Source organism: Lontra canadensis, unplaced genomic scaffold (genome assembly GCF_010015895.1).
Source record: "Lontra canadensis isolate GAN:19392208 unplaced genomic scaffold, GSC_riverotter_1.0 scaffold70, whole genome shotgun sequence".
NCBI lineage: Eukaryota > Metazoa > Chordata > Mammalia > Carnivora > Mustelidae > Lontra > Lontra canadensis.
Genome location: NW_022631064.1, coordinates 3,669,770 through 3,681,685, shown reverse-complemented (window position 1 = coordinate 3,681,685; position 11,916 = coordinate 3,669,770). Strand labels below are relative to the sequence as shown.

General features: G+C 42.3%; 1 non-coding gene across 1 annotated transcript; it reads right to left on the bottom strand.

Moving 5' to 3' along the window:
* Positions 1-669: 669 nt before the first annotated feature.
* LOC116881055 lies at positions 670-806 on the bottom strand. Its single transcript, XR_004385341.1, has one exon. It is a non-coding gene; the product is annotated as a U4 spliceosomal RNA (small nuclear RNA).
* Positions 807-11,916: the final 11,110 nt, after the last annotated feature.

Below are 11,916 nucleotides of genomic sequence, written 5' to 3'. Positions count from 1 at the left end.
AAAATTTTTCCTTATATACACATGGATGTATGAATGTTCATGTCATCATTGTTTGTGCTTGCAAAAACCTTAACACCCTTCCTGTCCATCAATAATGCATTGGTTAAATAAGTAATAGTACATTCCTACAGTGGAAAGTAGGAAATGTATGTCGCCCATTAAAAAGATTGTTAGCTTTATATATCCAAGACTAGAGGGAATTATCTTTAATCATTACCTGCATATCCTTCTGGTAACAAGATTGTGAAGTAAAGTAAGCCATGATAACACGAAAATATTCACTAACTGGCCGCTCAAATATCCTACCTTGCTACCTCTGCCTTCAGATGATGAGATCAGCTCAAGTCATACCAGTGCCAAATGTCAATCTGATAATCAGACTCATCAATAATTAAAGATAAAACAGTAACAATGATGACAAGATAGGCACTCCAAAAGAACATAATTTGAATGTCAAAGGATTTGTCACTGAGATCCTGGGGAAAACTTATAAGACCTGGAAATAAGTTTGTATGAATGACTGTCCTTAAGATAATGCTGTGAAAATTAAATATAAGTGGAAAGAGACGATGTTGAGGTAGTGTACAATTCGGAGGGAGGAAGGACCCCCCCTCATTCCCAGGGACGCTTGATTTTTTTTTCTCCTTCTAAGAAACACCACAAGGTTACAATTATAGTCTAAATTTTGTAAAAAATTAGAAATATATTTTCATGAATTTTAGTGTTTTTTAGGAAAAGTTTTCAATTAACAATAATTATTCCTCGGATGAACCTCATTGGCTACAATACTGCCACTGCGCAAAGCTGAATTTTAGTGTTTTTTAAAGATCAAGTCCCAATAAAATCATTTTCTCACTATTAACTATTTTATTTGGCCTCTTACTTAAGAGGCCTTTTTTCAGTTCCAGTTATGCTAATATACCCTTCTGTATGTTGTCAAGTGAATAGAGTTGACTGCCAAATTGTTTCCTCCTGCATGCACAAAAACATTTAAATTATTTTTTTAAAGATTTTTTAATTTTATTTATTTGACAGACAGAGATCACAGATAGGCAGAGAGGCAGACAGAGAGCAAGAGGAGGAAGCAGGCTCCCCGCTGAGCAGAGATTTCCCCATGTGGGGCTTGATCCCAGGACCCTAGGATCATGACCCAAGCCAAAGGCAGAGGCTTTAACTCACTGAGTCACGCAGGCACCCCAACATTTAAATTATATACATGTATATGTGTGCTCGTATATATGTGGAATATTCTGGTATGATACATAACAGATTAGTGATAGTGGTACCTCTGGGGTGAGGAACATGGGGGATTGCAGGATAGAGAAGACATTTACCTTTTACTATCATTTCTTTGTATAATTTTTGAATCCTTTAGTGTGAGCATATATTAATTTTATAATTTTAAAAATATGCACATTTTAAATAATTATTACCTAATTTAAATAAATGAATTTAAAAAATGAGTTAAAAACAGAATCAAAAAGAAAGTCAGAACTAATTCTATGTACAGGAGTTTTCAATCCTTGTTGAAGATTATTTTATTATTGAATAAGAATTCACATAGGATGACTAAGAAAGCGGATAATCCTGGAGTTTTAATAAAAACTCCCCTAATTGTGAGGATGGGGGGGGTCAGTCATCTGTGAAATGTGTTCCATAGCCACAATTAAATTTATAGGGAGATCTATTATCCCTGTAATTCTTTCATTTCCTTTATCCCATGAATTAGTCACCTAAACCCTCATCATTTGAAAATGTCTCCCTCCCAGAATTAATAGTGTATGTGGTAGAATTTCCCCAGCAATTTTTGGATATGTAAGATGTGTCTACACATACCTTAGATCCTATGCTCGTTCTTTGGAGAAGGTTTTGCCTTTCTTAGAATCATGTCTCTCACACACTTTCTCTTTTCTCCCTTCACTGTTGCATCCCCACAGCGGGTGTGAGGGTGGTCACCACCAGCTTTGCTGGCCGCCACAAGCTTTGCTGGCCCTCTCAGCCCACCGTCTCTGAGCTGGTCCTGAACCTGGGCTGCCTTCGTGACCTGCTCCAAGTTGTGTGCTTTGTGAGCGGCCACTAACCCCCATCCAGTCGGCTTTGCTAACTGCTGGGAATAATGTATCTTGAATGCTTTCTGTGTACTGTTCGTGATGCTAAGGACGTTTATCAGGATGGGTTCTCAAAAATCACTCCTGCTCTTCCTCAGATGAGGAAACTACACAATAACACGATTCTGATTCAGCAGGATTGGGAGTAATTACAGCAACTCTGAAAGCACCCCTCATCTAATCGGTCCCACCATAAACTTTGTCTAGAATCCAACCATTCCACTACCTCCCCGCTACCATCCTGGTCCCTGGACCACCACCTGTTGCCTGGACGATTGCAAGAGAAGGGCCTCCAACTTGGTCTTCTTTCTTGTTCCCTTGGCCCTTTTTCAAAATCTTTAAATGTGAGCTAAGTCAGATCACTCTTCTGCTTCCCATCTCACCCTGAGGAGAAACAAAGTCCTTAGAATGGCTTATCCATTCCCTGCCCCACTGGACTCTCTCTCCCTCTCTGAAATCATCTACTACAATTTGTCCCTGAGTTTGCTCTGCTCTACCCACTACTTTGATAACTCCTGTTTTCTGAATTTTAGAAAACAGACTAATTCCACTTTAGTGACATACCCAAATGACTTTACTTTTCAAACAGATGGGGAACCGGTGTTGTGCTGTGGCTTTGTTTATCCTTTGTCTCGGGCATATGAGCTCTGCAAGGACAGAAACTATCTCGTAAAATTTACTCTTGTTTCTGGTGTCTAGAACAGTGCGGGCACTGCTGAACACATCCTATGTGTTCAGAAATAATTGTTGGATTTCTGGGTCTATGTGTCATAAAATGAAAACAACCCACATGTTTTCAAGTCAGAATTGGGTTCAAATTCCAGCTTTCTCGTTCATTATGCGTGTGTCCTTGTGGGATGGTTTCCTCTTGGTGGACATCAGTTTCACCTCCTGCAAGATTGAACTAGAGATATCGATCTCCTAGGTTTAGGGGAATATTTAGTGATATCACAGATCTCAAGATCCTGGTATAAAGTAGAGCTTTAGTACATTTTATCTTTCTTAAGTCCCTTCTCTCCTCTTCCAATTTTCCCTCAAAGACGGAGAGAAAGGAATATTTTAAGGGCAAACTGGCATCCACTCATATTATCCAATAAACGTTCCTTGAGCTCCTACTATGTTATAGAGCCTGGAAATACAAAAATGAACAAGCATATCCTCAAGGAAATCAATGCAGTATAATAATCTTTTTTATTAAACCAAGTAAAAAACACTACAAAAATGAAAATTCTCCTCACGGAATATGAAAATATTATTCCTGCATTGACCACTATTTTCCCTTGTACCTGTGACAACTATTAGGGCACATTCTTAGCTTTACATTTTTGAACTATACCTTAAATAAAGAGCCACACATTCAGATAAACACCACAGTCTATATCCAATTAACATCATTTCAGTTTCCACGGTTTATTTTTTCTTCCTAGTCATGCCATACCAAATTTGCAGTTTTAAAACAAATACTAGAAAGACAATACGAAAAAAAGTTTATTTTTAGTGAACAGGTGATGGAGTGTTTTAAGTGGGACGAATTAAAAACAAATTTTATCCATTTGAAAAAACTTTGATTTTTTTATTTACCACTGCGTGTTCATTAAATCCAGAATCACTGTGGTTCCGCACAGTTCAGAAAAGTGAGTATCAATGAAATACAGCGCACACAACAGTTGAATGGTCCCTAAATTGTTATTACAATCATTCCAATTATTTATGCAGTAAACTGTATAATATAACAATAACATTAAAACATAAATACAGACCTTCGTTCCCTGACGTGCTACTTCTTCCTTCAGCTCATCTTTACAATTAACCAGAAGTCAGAATTCCAGGTCTTACGGAGAAATATTTCACTTGCTTTTGAATCGTAGCAGCTCCTTCTCGGAGTCTCCCTCCTGCCCTCTACATCTGATGAAACATTTATTTGAATCAACAAAATACATATGTACAAATAAACACAATCGTCAGGAGCTGACGCGCAAATGCAAGCACACGGCTTTCCCCACCCCCGCCCCGTGACAGCGGGACAGGCTAAAGAGCAGTTTGAATGGAAACTACGCATAAAGCTCTCAAACAAATGACCAGACCAAAGTGCTCTAATCAATTTAGTGTCTTTAGGAAATATGCTTTTCTCCAACACTGTGATTCTTTGATGACTCATAGTGGCAGGACAGGTAAAAAAAAAAGGCATGGATGTCTGGAAGCTGTGAGTGGCAAGACAGATGCTGAAAACTACAGCCCTCCCACCATATCACCTGACCCGGCTCCTTGATTGGGGAAGAATTAAGGGCAAGTCTCCGAATCTCCCGTACCTGGATGCCAGGAAACCAATCATCGCCCAGCCACTTTGCTAGGCCATTAACAGAGCCTTGAACTCTATCTTTGTCCAAATGAAAGCACGAAGAAAATAATTTTTCATCTGAAGACTCATCTTAAGATCCTCAAATGGAAAGCAAGGGGAGCAGTAGACCTCTTAAACTCCAGTTTGGCAGCTCTAACACAGGGCATTAAGGTAAGAAGGTTATTTACGGCAGAAGGAGGAGAGAGAGAGAAGAATTCCAAAGTGAGAGATGGAAGGGCAAAGCGAGGAGCCAGGCCCAGCTTGCACCATCCCCAGCACCGCTCAAACATGAAAAGAAATAATTTTAATCAGGAACCAGGTGCCACCAATTTCAAAGGCAAAAACCTTACTTTTAACTCAGTCACCGAAATGATTCAGGTGGAGTAAACACGCCCCCCCAAAGATGATTATCTCAAAACGTCTCAGAGTTCCTGCAAGAAGGTGGCTGCAGGATATTTTTTCTGGCGCTATCTGAAGGCTACACCTTCGAGCTCACCCTGCCCTCTGCCCCACATCGACATCTGGACTTTTCTCTACTACTTGGGACCACGATGCTCCCCTAGGGCTCCCTATGTGGAGGGTTTGACTTTCTGCCAGCCAGCCTGGAGTTTAGGATTCACTTTGCAGGCCAATTCCCATCCCACTTCTCTTTTACTTTCCTTCCCTCAGGTTTGAAGCCAAGAATAGATCAAGGAAGAAAGTTCTGTGTTCTCTTCCGGGGCGCTGTTCTTCCTGGTTTCCTCTGGAAGAGGGTCATAGCTGAGCCTTGGTAGGATTACTTTGAGATTCCAGGGCTCCCCTCTAGAATTAATCCCCTCCCAGGGTCGGGAAGAACTCCTTTGCCTGCACCCCCCCACCCCCCAGGGCAGGAATCCTGATCTTTCCAATTCTGCCAATTCTGCCAGGCCAGCAGTTTTGCTGAACGAAGATCTGCCAGACCCCAACTGGGGGAAGCCTGACTGCTTCTGAGGCAAATGATGGCCATAATCATTTTCAAAGGTATCGTTTTCACCTGGGAAGGGACTTGAGGAAGCAACACAGCACTCCATGAATATTTATGAGAGAGCCAAGAAAGCTTTTTCTTTCCTGCTGTGGTGGAAAGGGGAGCTGAAAGCTGCACCACTGTAGGTAACTGAGTAACCCCAGGCTGGGAAGAAGGCAGGCAGGGGTGCAGAGGCGGGGACCGCCGGAGAAGAGGAGGCCGCAGATTCCAGCTAGCCTGGCTGTCCCTGGAGGACTGGTAGTGGGCAGCCTGCCCCTCAGACTCTGCCTTGGAGGAAGTTGGAACTGGAAGAGGTGTTCTCTGTCACCCAGGGTTGGTGTTGGGGGGCGGTTTGATGAGGACATCCAAGAGCACACTCATGGACCTTTGATACTGCCCCAGATTCAGACTTGCTTAGCTTCAAATAAATCTTCTCTTGTAACCCAGCGCCAAATATCTAGAGGTGGGAAACTGGCCACCATAACTTGATGCTTCCCAACATGGTGAGGACGACCCCTCCACGAGGCTTCCTTACTTGGCAAGATAAGAGTTCTTCTAAAACCTTTGAGGAAAAATGGCTTCTTAGACTCTAGAGGCAGATTCATGTGGTATTTGATTATTCTAATTACTCCAGAGGAGTGGGAGCAGGGGTTCTAGTGGGAAAATTCTGGTGCCGAGAAGCTGGGACTCCTATGTCCTAATCTGGCTGACTGGGATCTTGGGACCAGTTCCTTCCCCAACCCAGTGGTTCCCAACCTGTTTTGTTTTTTTTTTTTAAAGTATGTAATACTTTTTTAAAAAGGTGATCTTGTAAGGACCTTTAATATAAAAAGAAAAATCAAAGCAAGGGTGCCGCTATTGAAGGGGTTGGGGGACATGGAGTCCTAGAGCCCCATTCCTTTCTTTTCCTGTGTGTGTGTCAGGGGGACGGGGATGGGAGGTGGGACAGTAAGCTAGGTGCGCTGGAGAGATCCTGGGGCTCTTTGGAGAGATCCTGGGGCTCTTCTGAAAGCTCTGAAAGCCAATGGACAAGACGACCCCTGAGGTAGCGTCCAATGTTTCAAATCTCATGCTCTACAATGTCTTCCTTCTGAAGTGCTCATCTGGATGACTGGCCAATCTGAGAGTGGAAGAGGACTGGGGGAGAAAGGGAGGGAGAAAGCCACCCTTGTCAGTTTGGGTCTCACAGGGCAGGAGTCCCAGACTGGAAGACGGTCTCCGATGTCTCAGCAGGGTTGGGCGCGCTGTGTCACTGTTTGTTTTGGCCTTTCCTGCCCGAGTACAACAGCGGGGTCAATGAAGGTGCCTCATTTCCTCAGCAACAAGCCCGGGTTCCCTGTGTCCCCTCCCCCAGGGAGCAAGCAGAGCAGCAAGTGCCCTGTCACGGTGTTGCCAGGGACAGGCTGACAGTAGGACCAAATTAGGAAGAGGACTGGCTGAGGGATTCCCGGCCAAACGGCACCACCGCCCCTCAGCCAGCAAAAGCACTGGAAGCATGTGTAATCCTGTGTAGGCTAGGGCGGTGTGTGCCCCGCCAGCGAGGCAGGAGAAAGGATAATCAAGCGGGACATGGTTCTTTAATAAGTGTAAAACTAAACATCATCAAAATACTGCAACACAATCCCGGGGGCTGGAAGTGGTTAGTGTTGTGATTACAGAAAGGGCATCAGTATAGGATGTCATTTCTCGCAAAGATCCAAGAAAATGTCGAGCAACTCGTTTTTATAAACAAAGCCGTAGCACACTGGAGTTATTTCTATTTCAAACATATAGTCCCACAGCCTTTATTTAGAACATGGACAAGGGGATTGGAACGGAATATAAATCTGGGACAGGACTCAGGATCGTATGTTACTCCTCAAAAGAGTAAAGCACAAGGCCCATTTTAAACAAATACAGGGCTTTTCAGCTCTGAAGCATTGTTAATCTTTTCATTAAAAGGCACGGTCGTTAAGTTCCAAATTCTTCTTCCAAAGATCAGATCCAGATTTTCCAGCTAATGAAACAATGGAGTAATTTCTGCAAAAACTGAAAGAGAGACATAGACAAATAGTGCAGAACAGTTTATAGTTTATGACAGTCGGGAACACCCGGTGGATTTGAGCGGGGTGCACGCACAACACACACACACACACACACACACACACGTAGAACGCATTTCTAGAAGGAAAATATTAGAAGCAAAACTGATGAGTAAAGACATGAGTCCAATACCTTCTTCTGGAGCCCACCACTCCTGGCAGCTATGACACAGTTGAGCTGTGTGGTGTGTGTGTGAGTGTGTGCGCACGTGCGTGTGCGCGCACAAGTTTCCTTTCCATTCCTGGTATCACTTGAGCAGTGCGGTAGGGACTCATGACTGGGCCACAGCATGCCCTTCTAGGAAGTTGCTGTGAATTGTCAGCCTGTTGCAGACAAAAGGTATTGAATCTTCTCTCCTCCACTGAAGCTCGGACCACCTCACTACGACTTTGGCTTGGCTTTGCGGTGAGACACATGCTGAACAGTCGGAAACGTAGACAGAACTTAAAATCGACAGGTGCCAGGGCATTGTTGGTGACCACGATTTCCCTCAGGGTGAAAATCTCGCAGACAAAAATAAGCTGCATTTCCAGATGCACGCTCCAAGGTGGGGAAAGAATATGAAGGCGAGGCCTGTGTTCTCAAAACTCCTGGCCTGCTCTTTTTCTGCATTTCCTTTGCAGTCTGTGTGAACCCCGATGTAGCGGGAAGAGGAGTAGAACGTTTCTACTCTCAGAATCACGAGGTGGATGGAGGGCGAAGGAAATCAGACTGCCAATGTGCGCTTTTTGGCACTAACTTTTGGATGATGTTCTCAGCATTACATACAGAAGTCCCCTGGCTTTCTTGAATTGTGTCAGAGCCTTTCCCACACGCGCTGATGAAAACAATATTGCACCGAAAACCCTCGAGCATTTCCTGTGCCTTTGGGGCACTGTCAGCGAGTGGAAGGAATGTGGAATTAAAGCGGGAAACTCACTTCATGGTGGCCTCTGCCAGAACCAAACGGCTCGTGAATAAAGTGTTTGGTTGATCTAGTGCCCCTTCAGGAGAACAGGGCACTTTATAGATTATTTGTCCTTGATCGTTATGCAGCATATCATAACTTCCTTGAGGTACACAGGTTTCAAGAGACCTAAGTAGGGAAAGTGAGTTGTCCTGGATTCAATGGTAAACTAGTCATGAGAAGTAAGTGTAGATTTTGTCTGTAAATGACACAGTAGTGCTATAATGCTGATCTTAAACATTAAAACCTTGTCTGTCTCTATTGAGAATCCAATGGAACCAAGGGGTGTGAACTGGTGGAGTGGTTTGCCATCAGAGAATCTTAGCTAGTAGTTGTGCTGAGCCCCACAGGCATCCATCACACCAGCACGTAATCCAAGGAAAAACACTCTTTCCTCTGCAAATGCAGCTTCAAAATTATCTCCCCTATGAAACAAAAAATAAACAAAAAACTCCCATGGGACACGTGGCTGGCCCAGTTGGTAGACCATGCCACTCTGGATCTTGGGGTTGTGAGTTCAAGCCCCATGTTGAGGATAGAGTTTACTTAAAAACAAAACAAGAAATGAACACAATAGCCTAAGCCCACTATCTCTCTCAATTAACTTTCTACTCCTTTCTCTAAAGACTTTCTGGCACTTACTGGGCAGAAGTGATGCCTCCCCATCAAACTTTGTTATTATCATACAGGTCAGGGTCCTGACAGGAAGCAGGTGGCATACTTGATTTGGGTAATGTGAGGAAAGTTTAATGCAAGGACTGCTCACGAAGGTGTTTGCAGATTGTAGGGAAACCACAAGAAATGGTACAGAATCTCAAGGCTTTTAGCAACTGGATGCACCTCTTTCCTGAGCAGGTAAGGAGAAGGAGTAGCTGCTGGAGTCCGAAAGGAAATAATTGTGTAAAGAGGCTCTCAGGTGACAAGAGATGCAAAGCTTCAGTGGACAGATACAGTGAGCTCCTGGGTGATTCCAAGGGAGTCACCCAGGGGAAGATGGAAGAAGTGGTGAGAATGAATACAATGACATCACTCCCCTCCCCCTTTCTCATCTCCTGCTGGTATTCCCACTGGCCAGACCCAATGGGAAACTAGTGGTTGAGGGAGTCCTTGTAGGTTAGCTTCCCAAGGCTTAGGGCAGAGTAGAGAAGATGGAAGGTGAGTCTGGAGGGTTAAATGAGTACTAACCAGTATAGTTAGACCTGAATTCAAATGCATGTCTACTGATTAGCTATTGACCTTGGGCAGATTATTTAATTTATCTTAGCCCTCCCTCTGAGGAGACAGTAACTTATATATCCTGTTCCAGGGTCCCAATACTCATTCCAACCCCAATAAAAAGAGATGTTAATATTATGATATTTCATAAAGAGGAAGACCTTATCATGAGAGTGAGCCCCACATTGGGCTCCACGCTGAGTTGGGACTGTTTAAGATTCTCTCTCACTCTCCCTCTGCACCCCCATACACTTGTGTGTGCAGGTGTGCGTGCTCTCTCTCTCTCAAAAAAAAAAAAAAAAAAAAAGGAAGACCTCAAGTGACATTCATATTTGCATTACTTACCAAAATATTTTAACTCCATGTACATTTGTGTTACATTTTGTTGCTTATTTTATACTATTATTTATTGTGACCACAAAATGTTTAGCAGCTTTATTGAGATATAATTGTCATACAAGAAACTGCATATACTTAAAGTACACAATTTATTATCACTGACATCTGTAGACACCCATGATACCATCACTACATCAAAATAGTAGCCACATCTATTGCCACATCTATTGCCATATCTATTGCCCCTACAAGTTTCTACATGCATCATTATAGTCCCTCCTTCTGGCTCTTCCCCATGTTCCCTTCACCACTTATAGATAAGCCTTCTATTACTATACACTAGCTTGGATTTACTGGATTTTTATATAAGAAGAGTCATATGTACTCTTTTAAAAATCTGGTTTCTTGGGGCGCCTGGGCGGCTCAGTGGGTTAAGCCTCTGCCTTCAGCTCAGGTCATGATCTCTGGGTCCTGGGATCGAGGCCTGCATCAGGCTCCCTGCTCAGTGGGGAGCCTCCTTCCCCCTCTTCCTCTCTGCCTGCCTCTCCACCTACTTGTGATCTCTGTCTGTCAAATAAATAAATAAAATCTTTTTTAAAAATCTGGTTTCTTTCCGCATAGTTATCTAATAATTTATCCATGTATCCACGTAGCATTAATATTTTATTCCTTTATAATGCTGAGTAGTATGCCATTCTATAAATATATCACAGTCCCATCCAGATGTTGATGGACATTGGGTTTTTTCCTGTTTTTCTGACTGTAATGAAATGCATAGGGACATATGGTTTCGAACAGAATGGCTATGTCCTATGGAGACACTGCCTTTGGGGAAACTGCCAAATTCTTTTCCAAACTGGTTGCACCATTTTACATTTCCAACAGCAGTATGTTAGAATTCCAGTTCTACAGTAGCAGTTCCTCAAAAAAGTAAAAATTGAATTACCATCTGATCCAGTGATTCGACTTCTGGGTATATATTTGAAACAATTGAAAGGAAGGACTCACAGAGTATTCGTTAATGTTTATTAGCAGCATTATTTGCAATAGCCCAAAGGTGGAAACAACCCAAGTATCTGTCCGTGATTAAATGGATAAACAAAATATGGTCTAACACACAATGAAATATTATTCATCCTTTAAAAGGAAGGAAATTCTGACACATGTTACAATACAAGTGACTCTTAAGCACATTATGCTCAGTGAAATAAGCCAGTCACAAAAAGACAAATACTCTACTGATTCTACTTATATAAGGTACTTAGAGTAGTCAGATTCATAAAGGCACAAGGGAGATTAGTAGTTGCCAGAGTCTCTGGGAAGATGGAGGAATGAGGAGTTGTTTAATGAGTATGGAGCTGCAGTTTTGCAAGATGAAAAGTACTGCAGAGATGGATGGTAGTGATGGTTACATTACGATGTGATATACTTAACACTACTGACCTGTACACTTAAAAATAGCCAAGATGGTAAATTTTTATGTTAGGTAAATTTCACCACAGTAAAATTGAAAATAATACAAAAATATAAAATTTAAATTGATAAAATAGCAGGAAAAAATGAGTAGGCATAGCTCTGGAGGGAAAACCAAGCATCGCTGAAGCCAAGTACTTGATCGCTCATGTAAACTGATGGCATTTGGTTTACATCTTCAGGTTTCAAATTACTTCGGGTTGAACATAGTATACATAGCCACAAAGGTTAAGACTGTACCAAGAATACTAAAGAAAAAAACAAAAATCATCAAGACTTTATGGGGTATTCTGAAAAGGAATACAAAATAATAATGTCCAAATGTCAATAACTATTAATTGATAGAGATAAACAAAATAAAGCAAAAACCCCAAACAGAATAACTTTGACTGCTGTTCTTCCCTCTGTGTTTTACCAGGACCAGTTCTTCCCC